The sequence below is a fragment of the Microcaecilia unicolor genome, chromosome 1 (genome assembly GCF_901765095.1).
Source record: "Microcaecilia unicolor chromosome 1, aMicUni1.1, whole genome shotgun sequence".
NCBI classification, from domain to species: domain Eukaryota; kingdom Metazoa; phylum Chordata; class Amphibia; order Gymnophiona; family Siphonopidae; genus Microcaecilia; species Microcaecilia unicolor.
This window is the reverse complement of record NC_044031.1, coordinates 17,926,656-17,948,111: the sequence shown is the minus strand read 5'-3', so window position 1 is coordinate 17,948,111 and position 21,456 is coordinate 17,926,656. Positions and strand designations below refer to the sequence as shown.

Genomic DNA, 21,456 nt, shown 5'->3' with positions numbered 1-21,456 from the left:
TTGTATCCCACATTTTCCGCCTATTTGCAGACTCAATGTGGCTTACAATAATCTATATAAATAAAATCCCCCCTCAGACGTTCTGAAGCTCACTCCATCTGTCCTGAACTCCTGTCCTCCTGGTAGGCTAGGCTATTCGGACTACTCACCCTCAGTCTCAGCCACGCCCATCTGCACATAAAAAGCACCCTCAACGTTCTAAAGCACACTCTGAGGCTTCAACAGTTCGTATGTTCGAAGCTCTGTAACCATTTTTAAGCACACTACATCTCTGCCCTGCCCTGACCTATCAGAGAAGGGAGGAGTGTCACAGCTGCACTGGTCTGACCTATCAAAGGGAACTGAAACAGGAAAAGGGAGGAGCGTCACACCGAATGACGGACCTATCAGATGGAAGTCAAATAGAAGAAGGGAGGAGTGTATCTACGTCTCATAGGTTTCCTTGCTTTCTTTTCAGTGTATTGCAGCTGCAGCCACTTAGGTAAGTCTAGCAAGCCTGTCAGCTACTGAATACAGAAAGCAAAAGATAGCATGTGGGAACTTGCTCCATTTTGTTCTCTGGAATGCAGTGATTATTATACAAATGGTCTTGCTTTCATTATTTTGGTAGGGGCTGCCTTCATGACTGTCCACAGTCCCCCCAGTCCTGACACCTGACAGGGGGGACAGGGACAGACACTCACTGTCTCACATACGCACTCGCACACACTCATTCTCACGTACACACACGCTCTCTCAAACATACACACTCCGCGCAAAACCTTGCTAGTGCCCGTTTCATTTCAGCCAGAAACTGGCCTTTTTTTACTAGTAAATCATAACAAGCGCCAATCAAGAGTAGATAAACAATTGGTTACATAAAAAACAAGTGTAACATAATGGATATAATCAATAAATCAGAAGGCAGACAGATTATCAAGTAATTAGTGATGTGTTGGAATTCCTATTATTGATTATTATGGCCAATCTTGTTAAAAAGGAAAGTCTTTAAAGGTTTTCGAAAGTTGATAAGGTCGTGAACATTTTTCAGATCCAGTGGTAATACATTCCACAGCTGCATGCCAATGTAAGAAAAACAAGACGCATATATTAGTTTGTACTTTAGACCTTTGCAGCTAGGGAGGTGAAGTCCCAAGAATGTGCGTGCTGATCTTTTAGCATTCCTGGGTGGTAAATCAATAAGGTCTGACATGTATGCCGGAGCATTTCCATGAATGATTTTATGAACCAGAGTGCAAACTTTGAACACGGAGCGTTCCTTAACTGGGAGCCAATGGAGTTTCTCTCTTAGGGTTCTAGCACTTTCATATTTTGATGTTCCAAAAATGAGTCTACCTGCGGTGTTTTAGGTTTTTGAGATATGGCAAACAGAATCAAACAAAATGATGAAGAAAAGGTCGCTCACAGTAAATATCAATAAAGAAGTGATCAAAACCCAGACGAGCTAGACCATGGTGGTATAAAAAAGTATCGCTGTTCACCTTTTTTAAAAGGATGAAAAAGGAGCCTCGATGCCATAGCCGATATGATGCAGTGCAATCTAAATGATCAGCTACATGCAGCTATTCGATCATTGGCTGTCGTAAAAAACCCTCCACATTTAAATTCATTCTTAAATGTATAGCGCTTACCTTTGTTCTTTTATCCTCTTTTCTTTTGTATTTTTTTTAATGTTTCAACGGTTTGTATTGAATACAGTACAAAAGGTAACAAATCCACAATATGACTACACAAAGAGTCAAATATAAACCTGTACTCAGTGAAGATCAAATGTTATAATCCGTCATCAAGCTTTTTAACATTATATCCCTACCCCCTCCTCTGTTTGTGTTCAACGTTTATATCACAAAAAGGAGAGTCGAGAGTATTAATACTATGTAAAGAACAAACCTTAAAGAAACTTCAGACCGCTCAAAACACGGCAGCTAGGCTTATATTTGGTAAAATGCGATTTGAAAGCGCAAAACCCCTCTGTGAAAAACTACACTGGTTCCCAATCAACGCATCGCCTTCAAAATCTGCACCCTGGTTCACAAAATCATCTACGGAGAAGCCCCGAGTTACATGACAGACTTGATCAACTTACCAATTAGAAATACATCCGAATCAACACGATCTTATCTAAATCTGCACTACCCAAGCTGCAAAGGACTTAAATACAAAACAACTTACGCATCTAGTTTTTCCTACATAAGCACACAACTGTGGAACGCATTACCAAAAGCCTTGAAAACGATGTACAACCACCTAAACTTCCGGAAATCACTAAAAACCAACCTGTTTACAAAGGCATACCCTACCGATCCAACTTAAATTCCTAATCTCTGCAACACAACCAAACTAAAGCACGTAATGGACATACCACAACTCTTCCGTTCTCCGATTCCCTAATGTGGCTGTGCCACATGAACTTGATCTTACCACATCACCCTGTATTTGTTCACACTGGAGCCTGCAAAGGCCTCTTTGGTACTATGTAAGCCACATTGAGCCTACGAATAGGTGGGAAAATGCGGGATACAAATGTAACAAATAAATGTAACACCACAATATCTCTCATATAATGACAATGAGTACTTTCATAAGACTAAAATTCTGTGAGGTGCATAATTTAAATTTTTTGAACAAAAAAAAGGGGGGAGGAAGCCTCTGAAAAGCCCAACCACTAACCCAAAGAGTCGTTAATGAAGACAAGGGTTGAGGAAAATCAATGAGGTGATATATCTTCACTGGCGTAAAAAAAAAACCCTTGTTTGTATTATTTGAATATAGAAATGCTAACCTCACAGAACTGACTTAGGGTGGATCCTCAAAAAGGTGAAAAAAAGTTACTTAAATCTCAAATGCAAAAAGCAACGTGCAGATGGTCGGTCCATCACACCGACTGTGGCCAGAGTTTCGTTGTGTGCTGTCTCAAGGCGTGGGAAACCAGTAGTATCAAGCACGTTCAGCCTTGTTGCAATGGGACCGACCATCTGCACGTTGCTTTTTGCATTTGAGATTTAAGTTAAGTAACTTTTTTTCACCTTTTTGAGGCTCCACCCTAAGTCAGTTCTGTGAGGTTAGCATTTCTATATTCAAATAATACAAACAAGGGGTTTTTTTTTTACGCCAATGAAGATATATCACCTCATTGATTTTCCTCAACCCTTGTCTTCATTAGCGATTCTTTGGGTTGGTGGTTGGGCTTTTCAGAGACTTTTCCCCCTTTTTTTCCCCAAAATATTAAATTATGCACTTCACAGAACTTTAGTCATTAGAAAGTACTCATTGCCATTATTTGAGAGATATTGTGGTGTTACATATGCTCAACGTTTAGACACATTTCCTGTAGTAACATTCCAACTGTAATTATCTTACTGAAAAAACTGCAGTCCTTTCTTAATCTCCTACTGCTTGATGCTTCTTTATTATTTTAGTTACCAACATTTCATTCTACCATGTTATTACATACGCTCCTCACCCAACAAGTACAATAAAACATTGACCCAACCTAAGGGTACCATGTTCAACAAGTTCAGCATCCATTTCCCCTAGCCCCCGTAGCTCCCCCACTCTTTCCCCCTACTTTCCTCTTCCCTCCAAAAGGCATCCCAGCTACCCGTGAAACCGCCCCTCTTCCTTCCACCCCCCATTATCCCCAAACACCTCATGGCTGAAGCTTTCAAACTGAGCTGGACAGCAACCTTTTGCTTGTTAAGAGCTAAACTCTGCAATATGTTCACTATTAGGCTGCGACTCCGAGGACTGAGAGACTGCAAATAAAGGTTCCAGAGCTGGAACAATTTCTTCTTACGTCCCGGGGATCCCCTCGCTGTGCTGGTTTTGTATTTTTTTTAATGTAATTTTGATTTCTAATTACTCATTTCTCCACTTAATACAAAATATTAAACATCCCACCTAAAACGGATTAGCCGGTGAGGGTGACGTCCATATCCAAATTGGTTATTTCCAAAAAGATATATACACAAAGAAAAGGGAGTACACGAATCTCTTCTGTCTTTTATCTTGACCCCAATCAACTGGGCGAGCATACAAAGGAGACTTATCTTAGTGCTGGACTGTCCCAACGGGGACCCGTTTCTCATCCGCTTCTTCAGGGGAAGTCCTCGGTGTGTCTCCAATTCATTATCCACACTCGCATTGTGGTCATTTAGATTGCATTGCATTGCATCGTATCGGCTATGGTATCAATTGAGGCCCCCTTTTTTTCCTCCTTTTAAAAAAGGTGTACTGCAATACTTTTTTTTTATACCACCAAGGTCTAGCTCGTCTGGGTTTTTGATCACTTTATTGATATTTAGTGTGAACCAGAATCAAACGCAATACTCAAGGTGAGGTCGCACCATGGAGCGATACAAAGGCATTATAATATTCTTGGTCTTATTTTGCATCCCTTTTCTAATAATTTTCCGATCTGACGAAGTAGGGCAACCTTCGAAAGCTAATCAGGAAATGTATTAAGTTATGTCCAATAAAAAAGGTATCATCTTATTTTCTTTTCCATGTTTTATTTTGTTTGATTTCTATTGATAACCTTAAGAGTGGACTAAAACGGCTACCACACTCCTCTATTTAATAATTCCTAGAATCCTGTTTGCTCTACCATTTGTAGTAGATTTCTCCGTGACTGGACGAGGCCCAACATCACAGAGCGGTTTCTAACAGTGTTAGGCGGTGAGAGTCTGATATGTACAGGCTGGGAGAGGGATCTTGGAGTGATAGTATCTGAGGATCTAAAGGCGACAAAACAGTGTAACAAGGCGGTGACCGTAGCCAGAAGGTTGCTAGGCTATATAGAGAGAGGTGTGACCAGCAGACGAAACGAGGTGTTAATACTCCAGGTGGGGCCTCACCAACGACTTGTACAGGGGCATCGTGTTCAGTTTTGGAGGCCGTATCTTGCTAAGGATGTAAAAAGAATTGAAGCGGTGCAAAGAAAAACCACAAAAATGGTATGGGATTTGCGTTACAAGATGTATGAGGAGAGACTTGCTGACCTGAACATGTATACCCTGGAGGAAAGGAGAAACGAGTGATGTGATACAGACGTTCAAATATTTGCAAGGTATTAATCTGCAAATGAACCTGTTCCGGAGAAGGGAAGGCGGTAGAACTAGAGGACATGAAATGAGGTTGAAGGGGGGCAGACTCAAGAAAAATGTCAGGAAGTATTTTTTCATGGAGAGAGTGGTGGATACTTGGAATGCCCTCCCGCGGGAGGTGGTGGTGATGAAAACGGTAACGGAATTCCAAAATGCGTGGGATAAACATGAATCATGTTCAGAAGAAATGGATCCTCATTGGTTGGCAGAGCCAGTGGTGGGAGGTGGGGCTAGTGCTGGGCAGATTTCTCCGGTCTGTGCCCTGAAAATGGCAGATACAAATCAAGGTCAGGTATATACATAAAGTAGCACATATGAGTTTATCTTGTTGGCAGACTGGATGGACCATACAGGTCTTTTTCTGCCGTCACCTACTATGTTACTATATAAAGCACTAACTTGTTTGCAGACATGAGGACCTGGCTCTAAGTTAATTTTCTTCTTAAACCAGTTAAACAGAGGCGTTTCAAATTGTTTGTTTCACTCTTATTTTCAAATGAACATGTAATCCACAGTTTACCCCATAGGCAGAATGTGAAACGGGATGCGTTCATTCCATACAAATAACTCTTCATATAAGCAACTTATTATTCCTAAGAAGTGTCTTACCAGCACAGCGCCCCAAAAATTCCGCCTTTACCTAGAAAAAGAACTTAGGAACAGATTACTTGTTAATATCTAACCCCCCCCCCCCCCAGGGCCGCCGAGAGGGGGGGACAAAATTCCCTGGGCCCGGGCCTCCTGGGGGGGGGCCCTGGCGCTGCCGCCGCCGCAGTCCGGCCCGCCCACCCTCCGTCACTCCCTGGCATTGAATTTAAGCGCCTCACCTTCAAAGGCGCAGCAAGCAGCGGCAGACCACACCTTCCTTCCGTGTCCCGCCCTCGCCTGACGTAACTTCTGCAAGGGTGGGACACAGAAGGAAGGAGTAGTCTGCCGCTGCTTGCTGCGCCTTCGAAGGTGAGGCGCTTAAGGTCAGTGCAGAGGGCCCGGTGGCGGCCTTGTCCCAGGCCTGGCCCAGTCTCTCGGTGGCCCTGACCCCCCCCCCCCTTTTTAAAAAGGCATATTAGTGGCCGGCGGTGTACTAATGCCGACACGGTAAATTCACTTTGAATGGGATGTCGGCATGGCTGTGTGGGATCCGCTATCACAGCTTTGTAAAAGGGGACCTAAATGAGGGCCTAACTGGAATTATTTATTATGTTATATTATTTACTTACTTATAAAATTTATACCCTGCTTCCAGCATAACATACATAATAATAAAAACTAAACATACAAACAACGATTTCATCATACAAACCTCCCCATAACATCTAATAACTGCTGAGCTCTGACTGCATCACGTTAAAAAAAACGCCTGACCAAAACTGAGTTTTCGAGAGTTTCTTGAAGTGTCCTGCACTCGCACATAGGCGCAGATAGTCGGGCAAAGCATTCCACAAAACCGGACCTGCAACCGAAAAAGCTGCAGCCCCTCATAAGAGCGTAATGTGTAGTCGCTAACAAATCAGTTGCTAACTTCGTCACAAAATCGGATCTCGAACCCCTACGAACAATTTAATCACAGAGTGTAAATGTCATGGGACGTTCCCACGAACAGTTTGCTGAAGGAAATATAAGTCTTTAAACTGAATCCTAAATCTCACAGGCAACCAATAGAGCTGTTTCTTTATTTATTTATTGCACTTGTATCCCACATTTTCCCACCTATTTGCAGGCTCAATGTGGCTTACAAAGATCTGTTATGGCATTGCCATTACAGGGTAAAAGAGACAATTGATATTACAGAGAGATCAAGGATGACAGAGAAGAACTAGGCCAACCTTTAAAGAAAGACGTCGTTTAGGGTGGGTTGGTGAAGTGTAATAGTTAAGTTATGGATTCTCGTGGTAGGCCTTGTTGAAGAGATAGGCTTTTAGAGCTTTGCGAAAGTTAGTTATTTTGTTAATTGTTTTCAGTTTTGTTGGTAGTGCGTTCCACAGTTGTGTGCTCATGTATGAAAAGCTGGTCGCATGTGTTAGCTTGAATTTTAATCCTTTACAGCTGGGAAAATGTAGATTAAGAAATGTGCGGGCAGATCTTTTAGCATTTCTAGGAGGTAGGTCGACGAGGTCTAGCATGTAGGTCGGGGCGTCTCCGTAAATTATTTTATGAACAGGAGTAACATGATCCCACTTTGATACACCCACAACTATCCTCGTGGCGGCATTCTGCACCTCCTGGAATGCTTTAACAAATTACCAATCTGAGCTTCCATAGTAAGATGGGTATCCAATGCCAACCCAACAGCTTTATTTCACTCTTAACAGGCATCTTGGATCCCGCGGATTCTTGCACTTGGGTACAGTATAGGGGGTGAAGTGCTTCAGTGTATGAAGAAAGAGTGGGACTTGGGGGTGATTGTGTCTGATGACCTTAAAGCTTCCAAACAGGTAGAAAAAGTGACGGTCAAAGTCAGAAGGATGCTCGGGTGCATAAGGAGAGGGATGACCAGCAGGAAAAAAGAGGTGATAGTGCCCTTGTATAAGTCTCTGGTGAGGCCCCATTTGGACTCCTGCATGCAATTCTGGAGACCGCACCTACGGAAAGATATAAGCAGGATGGAGTTGGTCCAGAGGATGGCTACAAAATTATGAAGTCTTGAACACAAAAAATATAGGGACAGACGTATGAACCTCAACATGTATATGCTGGGAGAAAGGAGACATGATAGAGACATTTAAATATCTCAAGGGCAGGTAGGGGGGTTGGTGGGAGGGGAGGGGAGGGGAGGGGAGGGAGGGGCTAACAGGAGGGAAAGGGGTAATGATCTTGGAAGAATGGGAGGGTAGAGGGGGAGGGTGAAAATGTGAAAACAAAAGTTGATGACGGACTCAATAATTGGTTTTCTGTTATGTATTTTATGATGTTGGTATTTTAATTATGCCAGATGTGGAATGTATTTTATTTGATTGTCATCAATAAAAATGTTGAAAACTAAATATCTCAAGGGCATTTATGTACAAGAAGTGAGCCTCTTTCATTTGAAGGAGAGATCTGGAACGAGGGGGCATACGATAAAGTTAAGAGAGAATAGGCTTAGGAGTAATCTAAGAAAGTATTATTTCACGGAAAGGGTGGAGGCGTGGAATGGCCTCCCAGTGGAGGTCATGGATTTGAGCAGTGTGTCAGAATTTAAAAAGGCATGGGATAAGCATGTGAGATCGCTTAGGAAAAGGAATAGTTAGAGGTTACAGAAGATGGGCCATTTGACCTTTATCTGACAACATGTTTCTATGCTTCTATCTCCACACACGTGTACTGTCTGGGACCGTCTGTCATCCATCATCTGAGATTCAAGGCGGAATTCAACTAGAGGAGTAGAGATAAAGTCATCGGGAATAATTTCCCCATCCAGGAACAGACTGCGATGCCTCCACTTGTTACTATCTAAACGGGGGCTTAACTGGAAGCTAATATGCCCTAAAGAGGGGCATAATCGAAAGCGGCGCCCAGGTTTTTCTGAGGACATCCTCGCAGGATGTCCGGGCGAAGAGGCGGGGAAACCCGTATTATCGAAACAAGATGGGCGTCCATCTTTCGTTTCAATAATACGGTTTGGGACGCCCAAATCGCGAAATTTAGGTTGTCCTTAGAGATGGTCATCCCCGATTTTCAGCAATAATGGAAACCGAGGATGCCCATCTCAGAAACGACCAAATCAAAGCTCTTTGGTTGTGGGAGGAGCCAGCATTCGTAGTACACTGGTCCCCCTGACATGCCAAGACACCAACCGGGCACCCTAGGGGGCACTGCAATGGACTTCAGAAATTGCTCCCAGGTGCATAGCTCCCTCTTGGGTGTTGAGCCCCCCAAAACCCACTCCCCACAACTGTACACCACTACCATAGCTCTTATGGGTGAAGGGGGGCACCTACATGTGGGTACAGTGGGTTTGTGGTAAGTTTTGAAGGGCTCACATTTACCACCACAAGTGTAACAGATAGGGGGGGGGGGTGGGCCTGGGTCCACCTCCCTGAAGTGCACTGCACCCACTAAAACTGCTCCAGGGACCTGCATACTGCTGTCATGGAGCTGGGTATGATATTTGAGGCTGGAAAAAAATATTTTAAAAATTTTCTTTTGAGGGTGGGAGAGGGTTAGTAACCATTGGGGGAGTAAGGGGAGGTCATCCTCAATTTCCTCCGGTGATCATTTGGTCATTTAGGGCACATTTTTGTGGCTTGGTCGTAAGAAAAAAAGGACCAGGTAAATTCATCCAAGTGTTCGTCAGGGACGCCCTTCTTTTTTCCATTATTGGTCGAGGACGCCCATGTGTTAGGCTCGCCCCAGTTCCGCCTTTGCTACGCCTCCGAAAGGCCCCCGTGAACTTTGGTCGTCCCCGCGACGGAAAGCAGTTGAGGACGCCCAAAATCGGCTTTTGATTATGCCGATTTGGGCGACCCTGTGAGAAGGACGCCCATCTTGTGATTTGTGTCGAAAGATGGGTGCCCTTCTCTTTCGAAAATAAGCCTGATAGTGGACCAGTGGAAATTACTTCTTTCTAATTCTGTAAAAATACATTCTCAGGAGATAATAGTGTAATAGGATTACGAATGTATTATTCCCACTACAATTAAGCACAAATGATTATGAATTATATGTTGCATAAAATCAGTGGTATAGCTAGGTGGGGCCACGGGGGCCTGGGCTCCCCCAAATTTGCTCAGGGTCCCTGGTTGGCTGGGGGGGGTCCCCAACCCCAGCCAGCTGAAGACTTCATCCAGCGCTGGCCGCATTGCCTGCCCTGCTCTCTCTTCCCCTCACGTCGGGCACGCTCCTTTTAGTGAAATTGAAGGAGTGTGCCCGACGTGAGGGGACGAGGGAGCAGGGCAGGCAATGCAGTGCGGCCAGAGACCAGCGCTAGATGAAGTGTTCAGTTGGCAAGGGTTGGGGAACCCCGCCAGCCATGGTATTTGTGGGGGCGGCCGCGGTGGCCAAAATGGGCCCCATCCCACCTCAAGGTCTGGCTACGCCTTCATAAAACGACCTTTTACAAAAGAATAGTCACATTCTCATGCGCCTGGTGGTTAGAGCACCAGTCCTGACATCCAGAGGTGGCCGGATCAAATCCCACTGCTGCTCCTTGTGATCTCAGGCAAATCACTTAACCCTCCATTGGCTCAGCTCCCTCCAGAGATAGAGAAATGCTCAATATATACCTGATTGAAACTCACCTTGAGCTACTACTGAAAAACAACGTTTGCAAAATCCAAATAAATAAATGTATCTGTGTGTGTCTGAGAAAGCAGCTGGCTGTTAAAAAAAATGCTTTTTCAACTGTTTCTCTCTTTCCCCCTTGAGCCCCCCACACTTCTCTGTCTGTCTCTCTCAGATAAGAAACCTACAGCGGTCATTTTGCTCTGGGATGGTTTCCAAGCTATTAAGTGCTTTTTTTTCACAACACAGCTCTGTTCAGAAAGAAAGAAGACAGATGCTATGGAGTGAAATGGGAAGTAGCCAGGGTTTAAAGATAAAAAGATTGTCAGCCTTCTGGTCTGTACTTCTCAGGCCCAGAAATACTGTGTTCTGCTCTTCCTTTATTCAGTGTGGAAAAGAACAGGGGAGGGGGGGACTGCCAAATGTGTAGGTATAGTGGGGCCACTACCTATCCCTAGCCAAACTGGGAAAAGGTATATAGTGACAGTGGTGGACTTTGCTACCAGATATCCTGAAATAGTAGCCTTATCCTCAATAGAAGCTGAGAAAGTTGCCACTGCCCTGCTGGAAATATTTTCCTGGGTAGATATCCACAAGAAATACTGTCAGATCCCTATGAGGAAAGGCTGAAGTGGCTAGGGCTCTTCAGCTTGGAGAAAAGACGGTTGAGGGGAGATGTGATAGAGTAGGGTTACCATATGTCTGGATTTACCAGGACATGTCCTCTTTTTGAGGACAGGGTTTTGCCAATCTGCCCGTTTGTCCGGATTTCTGGTCCTATAGGACGGCCCACCCGCCAGCCTGCCCGTTTGTCCAGAAATCCGGACAAACGGGCAGATTGCTAGCCTCCGCTCCCCTTAGTTACTACTTCCCTGGTAGTCTAGTGACCTCTTCCGCCTTCGGGGCAGGAAAGAGCCCCCTCTTTCCTGCCCGGATCGCTGCCCTGCATGCATCCTTCCTGTTGAAGTGACCTCACGAGACTTCAACTCTTGGTGGCCATTTTGAATCGGCGCCAAGATCAGGAACAGGAAGGATGCATGCAGGGCAGTGCTCCGGGCAGGAAAGAGGGGGCTCTTTCCTGCCCCGAAGAGGTCTCTAGACCACCAGGGCAGTAGTAAGGTAAGGGGAGGGGGGGTGACAGGGTGTGTGACAGGGAGGAGGGGAAAATGTGACAGGGCAGAGCAAGGGCGTGAAAGGGGCGGGATGGGTGTGAAAGGGGCGGGGTGTGTGGTGGGGGCAGGGCATGTGTCCTTTTTGGGGGACAAAATATAGTAACCCTATGATAGAGGTCTGTAAAATAATGAGTGGAGTGGAACAGATAGATGTGAATAGCTTGTTTACTCTTTCCAAAATTACTAGGATTAGGGGGCACGTGATGAAGCTACAAAGTAGTAAATTAAAATAAATCAGAGAAAATTTTTCTTCGCTCAATGTGTAATTAAACTCTGGAATTCGTTGCCAGAGATTGTGGTAAAGGCGGTTAGCTTAGCAGGGTTTAAAAAAGGTTTGGATGGCTTCCTAAAGGAAAAGTCCATAGACCATTCTTAAAATGAATATTAATATCAGGGCTTTTTTTGTGCTGGTACGCAACTGTATGGCGTACCGGCACCTTTTTTCCCGGTGAATCCTGCACGCTTTTGTCTCACTCCCCTACTGTCCAGCAATTCTCCTCTCTCCCCCTGCCCTCCCCATACATTGATGTGGAGCGATTCTGTTCTCTCCCCTGCCCTCCCCTTCTATCGATTCGTTCCCCAGACCGCCCTTCTCCCCTGCCTGCCTGCCTGCTATGAAGCACTAAAGAAAGGCTGCAGGCAGCGATTGAGAGAGGCTGACAGCGTCGGAGCTTCCCTCTGCGAGTCCCGCCTATGCGGAAACAGGAAGTTGAAACAACATAGGCGGGACTCGCAGAGGGAAGTTCCTACGCTGTCAGCCTCTCTCAATCGCTGCTTGCAGCCTTTCTTTAGTGCTTCATAGCAGGCAGGCAGGCAGGCAGAGGAGAAGAAGGATGGGTTGGGGAACGAATCGATAGGAGGGCAGGGGAGAGAGCAGTTTCGCTCCACATCGATGTAAGGGGAGGGCAGGGGGAGAGAGGAGAATCACTGGGCATGAATCGGATGGGAGGGCAGGGGAGAGAGGAGGAGAATCGCTGGACATGGATGGGAGGGGAGGGCAGGGGAGAGAGGAGAATTGCTGGACATGGATCGGAGGGGAAGGCAGGGGAGAGAGGAGAATCGCTGGACATGGACGGGAGGGGAGGGCAGGGGAGAGGAGAATCGCTGGACATTGATGGAAGGGGAGGGCAGGGAAGAGAGAATCGCTGGACATGGATGGGAGGGGAGGGCAGGGGAGAAAGGAGAATCGCTGGACATGGATGGGAGGGGAGGGCAGGGGAGAGGAGATTTGTTGGACGTCGATGGAAGGGGAGGGCAGGGAAGAGAGAATCGCTGGACATGGATTGGAGGGGAGGGCAGGGGAGAGAGGAGAATCGCTGGACATGGATGGGAGGGGAGGGCAGGGGAGAGAGGAGAAATGCTGGAAATGGATGGAGAGGAGAGCAGGAGATAGAGGAGAATTACTGGACATGGATGGAGGGATTTGGGGGAAGAGGAGAAATGCTGGACTTGGATGGAGGAGAGGGGAGAGAGAATTATTGCTTTATATGAATACAGGGGAGGGAAGAGAGGAGAAATGTTGGACATGGATGGAGGGGAGGAGAGAGGAGAAGTGCTGGAAATGGATGGAGGGAAGGAAAGAAAAAAAGAAGAAGATACACATGGATGGAGGTAAGGGAAAGGGAAGAGAGGAGAAAAACTGCACATGGATGGAAAAAATAGGCAAAAGCTGGATCCACGTTATACCTCCTCCAGTCAATTCCACGGAGGAGGACCCAGCTTTTACTTATGGATGTAGGGCAAGAAATGAAGACGAAAGGAGGAAAGTAAAGAAATATGTGGAAAGGAAGCCCTGGAAACGGAGTTAAGAGAACAGATAGAGAGCAGCAGAATCAGAGACTGGGACCAATATGGATAGAAAAACAAAGTCACCAGACAACAAAGGTAGAAAAAATAATTTTATTTTCATTTTAGTGTTTGGAATATGTCCAATTTGAGAATTTACATCTGCTGTCTTATTTTGCACTGGGTATACTGGAGCTGTAACAGCTTACAGAAATGATTTATAATGAAAAAAAAAATCACATTTTTTCTCCTATACTAGTATAATATTTTAAACTAGTAAAAAAGGCCCGTTTCTGACACAAATGAAACGGGCGCTATCAAGGTTTTCCTCGGCTCCCCTGCAGCCACCCATGTCCAGCAACCCTCTCTCCCCCTGCGCCCACTGCAGCCACCCATGTCCAGCAACCCTCCTCTCTCCCCTGCCCCCCCTCCTGCCACCCATGTCCAGCGACCCTCCTCTCTCCCCTGCCCCCCCTCCAGCCACCCATATCCAGAGACCCTCCGCTGGACATGGATCAGCTGTGAGGCATGTTTTTTTCTTCCCCCCCCCCCCCGGGTTCTGAAGTTGACATCATAATGGCTAAGGTAATGTCAGCCTGATCTACGGAGCCTAGCAGACCAACTTGGAATGAGCCACGGTCCCAGGCAAGTCAGAACTTTGGAGGTGAGAATTATTATATAGGATGATGTCTGTTTATATGTGCCATGGCTGGTGTAAGGGGTGTGACTATCATAGGGGTGGAGCCATATGTGAACCCGCCCATAATGAGTACCGGCACCTTTTTTTCTACAAAAAAAGCACTGATTAATATGAAGCACAATAATCAAACTAGGAAACAGACAATACCCTATCCCTTGCCGCGGTTCCTACCCTTGCATTCTGCATGAGACAAATCACCCCAATTCTAATTAATTGTACTTGTACAAACCAATCTGTACTTTTCACACCGGAGTCTGTAACCCAGGGGCGTAGCCACGGGTGGCCCACCCACTTTTGCCCAAGGTCCACCCAGGAATGGTGCACTTGATGTCCCCAACAACCAATACTGCATCCCTAGCTGGCTCGCTCCCTTCCCTCCACTCCCACTCCCGTCCAGCGAGTCCTTCAATTCTGTTTTTTTTTGTCTTTCTGCCATGGTGCTTCCAGAGTATTAGTGTGCGCTACCTGTTAGCGAGGCCGGCTTCAGGGTTTGCTGTTCCGCATCCCGCCCTCTCTGATGCAACTTCCTATTAGGACAGGACGCATGCGTTAGAGGGAACCCTGGAGGTGGCCCCGTGTCTGTGAATCGCTGCTGGTAGCGCCGGCAGAAGCAGGGAGGAAAAGAAAACTGAAGTGCCGGACTCACGGGACGAGGTGGGAGCACAGGGAAAGGAGGAACAGAAGCAGGGAGGAAAAAGACAGAGATCGATGACCTTCTGGGTGGGAGGGTCCTGGAGGGAAGGGAGAGAAGTACTGCCCTATGGGAGGGGCAGGCTGGGTGGCTGGCTGGCTGGGTGCTGGACATATGGGGGGCTGTAGGGAGACAGGGGCTGGAGCTGTGGGGGAGGGGCTGGAGGGAAGGGAGAAAAGTACTGGGCATGTGGGGGGTGGCTGGAGGGAAGGGAGAAAGGTGTTGGATGCTTTGGGGGGCTGGGGGGAAGGGAGAGAGGTGTAGTACTCATGGGAGGTGGCGGCGGCTGACTGGCTGGAAGGAAGAGAGGTGCTGAACCTGGGGGAGAAGAGAGGGAGAAGGGAAGGGAAAGGAAAGAGGTACTGAAGCCAAGGGATGAAAGAACAGGGAGTCAAATACTAAACACACAGAACAAGTGAGAAAAGGAGGGAGGGCAGGTAAGCCAAATGCGGGCGGATGGGGGGAAAGAGGGAGGGGAGAGAAGCTGGATGGGGAAAGATAGGGGCACAAAGATGGATGGTGAGCTTGAAGAGAGAAGAAATGTCAAATAGACAGAAGACCCTAGCGAGAGAGTTAAGAGAAGGAAGTGGGAAGCAGAAACCAGAGCCTGGGATGAACATTATTTGGAAAAAAAAAAGACCAAACAACAAAAGGTAGAAAAAATAATGTTATTTTCTATTTTGCAATTAGAATACGTCAGATTTGAAATGTACATCCTGCCAGATGTGGTGTTAGATATGGCTGAGGCCCAGGGCAGAAATCTAGGAGGGACCCCAAAGCACATTATCAGGCTGCACCTTCTTCAAGTTCTGGCAGGCTTGGGACTCTCTCTGGCCAAGGGCAGTTGCCCTAGCTGCACCCCTCTAACACCATCCCTGGCATGTGTCATCTTTCTTTTTTGCACAGTGTATTCTGAATTTGGCATTTGTGTTCTGTGTGTGTGACCAAGGTATTCTTTTGATATGAATTTTCTATCTAGCATTCTGTAGTAATTTGGCTTGTTCAGTTTTCCTAATAGATGTATTGATATTTTAGGGCATCAGTAATATTTAGGGCCCTAAAATATCGTAGGTAGAATCCTTGTTTTCGGAGCTAGTGCTGGAATGATAGATTTGATCTAGGTTCTGAGTAGCTTGAATTACTTTACACGTCTGTTATTGAGATTACACAAGAGCCAAATATGTATTTGGTGAGTTTTATGGGGAAGTGTCCTAGCCCTGCTCTGCATCCACTGTTGGGGAAGGGCATGGGCGTAGTTTGACTGTTTCATTTGGGGGGGGGGGCAAAGGATGGGGCGGAGCATATTAGCATATTCATTTGCACATATATATGCAAATGAATATGCTAATATGTTTCTATCCATCCCCTTCCCCACTCTATCCAGCGTCTCCCCCCTCCCCCTTCCCAGCATCTGTCTCCCATAAAGAACTCGTGGATGCAGCAGCTCACAGGTTTGAGTGAACGGCGACGGCTGCACGGGGGAGTGGAAGCAGAGATTTACCAAATGGCTTCCTACCTTCCAGTGGACTAGACAGGAGCTAGCATTTCTCAGCGGCGAGCAGGCGGCAGGGTTGCCAGGTGGAAAATTTTTTTCCAGCCCAAAGGAGCCCAAAATCCAGCCCAAAACCCGCCCAAACTCAAACCCCGCCCCTGACACCCCCGCCCCCGCGTCATCACCCCGCCCCCGCCGTCATCAACCCCGCCCCCGCCGTCATCGGCCCCGCCTCCCCCGTCATCGGCCCCGCCTCCCCCGTCACTAACCCCGCCTCCCCCGTCACTAACCCCGCCTCCCATGTCACTAACCCCGCCTCCCACGTCACTAACCCCGCCCAGAAACGTCATTAACCCCGCCCACCGCGGCCGAAAAAGCCTGCGAAAAAACCGCCCCGAAGCCAAAAAGGAGCCCAAAAAACCGCAACCCGCCACGGGCAAAAATTTCCCGCGGCGGGTCGCGGAAAACCACCCAATTGGGCGGTAAAACCGCCCACCTGGCAACACTGGCAGGCGGGTCGGCGAGCGAGCGAGCGGAGGTTGTAATAGCAGCAAGCAGGCACGCTCGTCTCCGTCCGCTTCCCTGCCCTCTCTGAGTCTGTGTCCCGCCTTCCTCTGAGGTCATTTCCTTTCGGGCGGGACGCTGAGAGGGCAGGGGAGTGGACAGAGACGAGCGTGCCTGCTTGTTGCTTTTACTCAGTGGTGCCCCGCCCGCCAGTTCGCCGAAGCAACGTCGGGTAAGTCGCTCGTCGTTTGGGAGGGCACTGGCCCCCCTCGCCCCCCAGTCTACGCCCATGGGGAAGGGCCAGGGGGTTCTGTGGATGCAGAATGTATTTGGCTTCAATACCATATAAGGCAGAGCTTCTCAAAATGTGGGTTGGGATACCAAATGGGGTCACAACTTGAGTGGGCTCTCTATAGGTACATAATTGTTCTGCACCTCCGGGGGGGGGGGGGGGTCACATAATTTTATTTGGCCACTATTACGGGGTTGTGTCCACAAAAGAATTGACAAGCCCTGATACAGGAGAAGCATATATGTGTTGGGAGACCATGGCTCAACAGGGATTGAAGAGTGCAGTCTTTTGGACTTCCCTCTAGCTTCAGTGTGGCCTGCACTGCTACCCTCATTGAAGTTATTGGGAGCAGAGTAGGGGTGGAGCATGGGGTGAGGCAAGGCACGGGTGCATCAGGTAGTAGGTTTTTCTCTGAGACCACCAAAGAGAGTCCAAGTGTCCCGCAAAAACACACAAGAAAACAACAAATCGAGCGGAAGATATCCAGAAAGACTGATTTGTTGTTCTCTGGTAGGTTTTTCTCTTTCAGAAAGTTGGCAACCCTAGTGCCCACCCAAAAATTGTCTTCTGGCTACGCCACTGCTGTAACCTCCTTTCCGGAACTATGTAAGCCAAATTGAGCCTACAAATAGGTGGGAAAATGTGGAATACAAATGTAACAAATAAATAGATAAAATGACTTGGGGGAAAATCCACTGCTTATTTCTGGGATATAATTGTCAAAACAAAAACTGTGCCAACACTCTGTCGAGCGTGAAATATATAACAAAATATTTAAACACACATGAATACAAGTATGTTTTTAACTTCTTTTGGTTTTATCTTACTTTTTCAGTATATAAAGTGGAGTAGTCTCATATGTGTCACACGAAAAAAAGTGGTTTTTTCACCCAATAACTGGGTGTATCACCCGTGTGTATGATCAAATCATTGACTTAACCTCCACCAACCTTTACTATTCACTTGCTTTTGTATTAATTCATCTCTCTTTAACAAAACGTGATCAGCAAAATTTATGCAACACTTAACTTGAGCAGGTTGGTGCGCTCGAAACCCCGGGGACCTGTCGGGGTTTCGAGCGCACCAACCTGCTCAAGTTAAGTGTTGCATAAATTTTGCTGATCACGTTTTGTTAAAGAGAGATGAATTAATACAAAAGCAAGTGAATAGTAAAGGTTGGTGGAGGTTAAGTCAATGATTAGATCATACACACGGGTGATACACCCAGTTATTGGGTGAAAAAACCACTTTTTTTTCGTGTGACACATATGAGACTACTCCACTTTATATACTGAAAAAGTAAGATAAAACCAAAAGAAGTTAAAAACATACTTGTATTCATGTGTGTTTAAATATTTTGTTATATATTTCTGGGATAAGCAGCATAAAATGTAATGAACTTTTTTCGGGATCATGCGAGGTACTTGTGACCTGGATTAGCCACTGTTGGAAACAGGACGCTGGGCTTGATGGACCTTTTGGTCTGTCCCAGTGTGGCAATACTTATGTACTTATATAACAGTTAACTTGAACCCATCAAGAAACAGGATATCCTCACTGAAATGTGGCCATCTGTATTGTACAGAACAGTGTAGAAAATTGAGCTCATAATACAGAGGTTATAATAACTGCTGTTTTTACCAGCTATAATAATTTTTAAGTTGTTTTAGTGATAGTCAATTTTTATTTTAAGACTAGCCGTTAAGCCCGTAAAACGGGCGAGTATTGCAGCCCTCCTCTCTCCCCTGGCCTCACCCCGTCCACCGATCCTCCCCCCCATATCCAGCAACCCTCCTCTTTCCCTTGGCCTCCCCCCTCCCCCCATGTCCAGCAACCCTCCTCTCTGCCCTGCTGTCACCCCATGTCCAGCAACCATGCCCTTCCCCCTGCCCTCCCCCCATGTCCAGCTACCCTCCTCGCCGCCGCTCCCGCCCCCTCCCTCCGTGCCGGGCCCCCTGCACTGACCTGACAGCGCCTCTCACCTCCGTGTGAAAGCGCTGCAGGCAGCAGCAGATCGCTCTGCTGCTGCCTGCAGCGCTTCCACACGGAGGTGAGAGGCGCTGTCAGGTCAGTGCAGGAGGCTTGACACGGAGGGAGGGGGGAGCGGCGGCGGGGGTGGGGGGAGGGTGGAGGTTGCTTTGCGCGATGTTCGTTTCCAGGCAGCCGACAGTCCAACTCCATTTCCCTCTCTGTTCCGCCCTCTGACGTCATGACGTCTTGACACGAGGGCGGGACAGAGAGGGAAGTCTGTACTGCGCATTTGCAGGTGAGTCGGTCACTTGCCGTTTATATGTTTGACTAGCCGTTGAGCCTGTTAAAATGGGCTAGTATGGGGTTTTTCCAAGGCCCCCTCCCCTCGCCGCTGCAGGCGGCCCCCCCCTGAAGGTCGCCGCTACCGCTCCCCCCCCCTGGAGTCGCCGCCGCCGCCACCCCTCCACCCGGCCCGGGCCCTCTCTTCGCTATTGAACTTACGTTGCTGAAACTCAGCACGCAGATCAGCAGTGCTGCTGTCGGCCTTCCTTCTCTGCCTGTGTCCCGCCTTCGTGTGACGTAACGTCGGCGAGGGCGGGACACAGGCAGGGAAGGAAGGCCGACTGGAGCTCAGCTGATCTGCCTGCTGCGTGTCGGCGATGTACGTTCAATACCGAAGAGAGTGCTCGGGCCGGGTGGAGGGGGGGGGCGGCGGCGACTCCGGGTGGGGTTGGGAGCGGTAGCGATGTCAGCGGTTCCCTCCCTCCCCTTTGCGCAGTTTCCCTCTCTGTCCCGCCCCCGTCATCACGTATTGACGTGGGGGCGGGACAAAGAGGGAAGTCTGTACTGCGCATTTGCGGGTGAGTACGGTCACTCGCCATTTATATGTTTGATATTTATTTAGGGAAGCTTTCAAAAGAAATTAAATAAGTAAAAATAAAAACAAAATCTTTTGTCCTCCACCTTTTAAGGCACTGCCTATCCAACTGGAACAGCTTTAGATTTGTTACAGATGCACCACACATTCATTTCTCTTTTGCAATTGTTTTTGATAGCGTTTTCTGGGTGAACTAAAACTCCGCCTACTGGCTTCAGCCCGTATAATGGACTACATAGGAACAGCCCGTCTTCCTGTTTTCTTCAACCTCCTCGAGTATTCGATTCCCCTCCCAGTGCATTGCAAGCCTCGTTTTCATGCTGCAGTAGCCGGCTTCAGGGCATTGCAAGCCTCATTCTGGTGCTCCAATAGTCTCTGTGTGTGTGTGTGCCAAGCCTCATTTTCACGCTCCAGTAGCCTTTCTCAGTGTGGTCCAAGCTTCATTCTGGTTTCACCATTTGCTTCTTCCTCTGTTTCCGAGGCTTTGTGCTGCTGCCACTGGCACCACTGGGTTGAGATTGGGGAGATGCTGGTTCCAGACGTTTCAAAGACCGTAAGGACACCTGGATTTCCTTTATGTCTAAGTTTAATTGGCTTCATGTCTGTATCTGTGTTGTATGTGGCAGGGGCATAGCCAGACCTCACGGTGGGAGGGGGCCAGAGCCCGAGGTTGGGGGGGGGGGCACATTTTGAGTGCTGCTCCGCTGCTCCCCCTCCACCGCCTCGCCGCTCCCCCCGCAAAAACAAATATCTTTGCTGGAGGGGGTCCCCAACCCCCGCCAGCCGAAGCCTTCTTCAGCGCCGATCTCTGGCGCAGCCACGTTCGCCGCCCTGCTCTTCTTTCTTCTTGCACCTCCTGCGCACGCTGACTGCTCAATCTCTGTTGACAACGCCCTCATCCTCCCCGTCTCGTCAGCCCGCAATCTCGGAGTCATTTTCGACTCCTCCCTCTCCTTCTCTGCCCATATCCAGCAGATAGCTAAGACCTGTCGCTTCTTCCTCTATAATATTAGCAAAATCCGCCCATTCCTCTCTGAACAGACCACCCGAACCCTCGTCCACTCACTCGTTACCTCTCGTCTTGACTATTGCAACCTTCTCCTCGCTGGTCTCCCGCTTAGCCACCTATCCCCCCTTCAATCTGTCCAAAATTCCGCCGCACGTCTTATCTACCGCGTGAACCGATACTCTCATATCACCCCTCTCCTCAAGTCGCTTCACTGGCTCCCGATCCGCTACCGTATACAGTTCAAGCTTCTCCTATTGACCTTCAAGCGCTCTCAATCTGCAGCCCCCCATTACCTCTCTTCCCTCCTCTCCCCGTATGTTCCCACCCGTAACCTCCGCTCTCAGAACAAATCACTCCTATCTGTACCCTTCTCCACCACCGCTAACTCCAGACTCCGCCCCTTCTGCCTCGCATCACCTTATGCCTGGAACAGCCTCCCCGAGCCCATACGCCCTCCCTGCCCATTTTCAAGTCCTTACTCAAAGCCCATCTCTTCTCCCTTGCTTTTGGCGCCTAACCACCTTCTTCATTCATGATACCTACACTGACTACATAGCTTGTTACCTTTAGATTGTAAGCTCTCTTGAGCAGGGACTGTCCTTCCCCATGTTTTCAACTTGTACAGCGCTGCGTAACCCTTGTAGCGCTATAGAAATGCT

At 47.7% G+C, this 21,456-nt stretch overlaps 1 protein-coding gene across 1 annotated transcript in view; it reads left to right on the top strand.

The window, feature by feature from the left end:
• Positions 1-21,456, top strand: part of LOC115480448 (zinc finger protein 493-like) — a 112,917-nt gene that overhangs the window by 67,237 nt on the left and 24,224 nt on the right. The gene's annotated exons all lie outside the window — the stretch shown is intronic.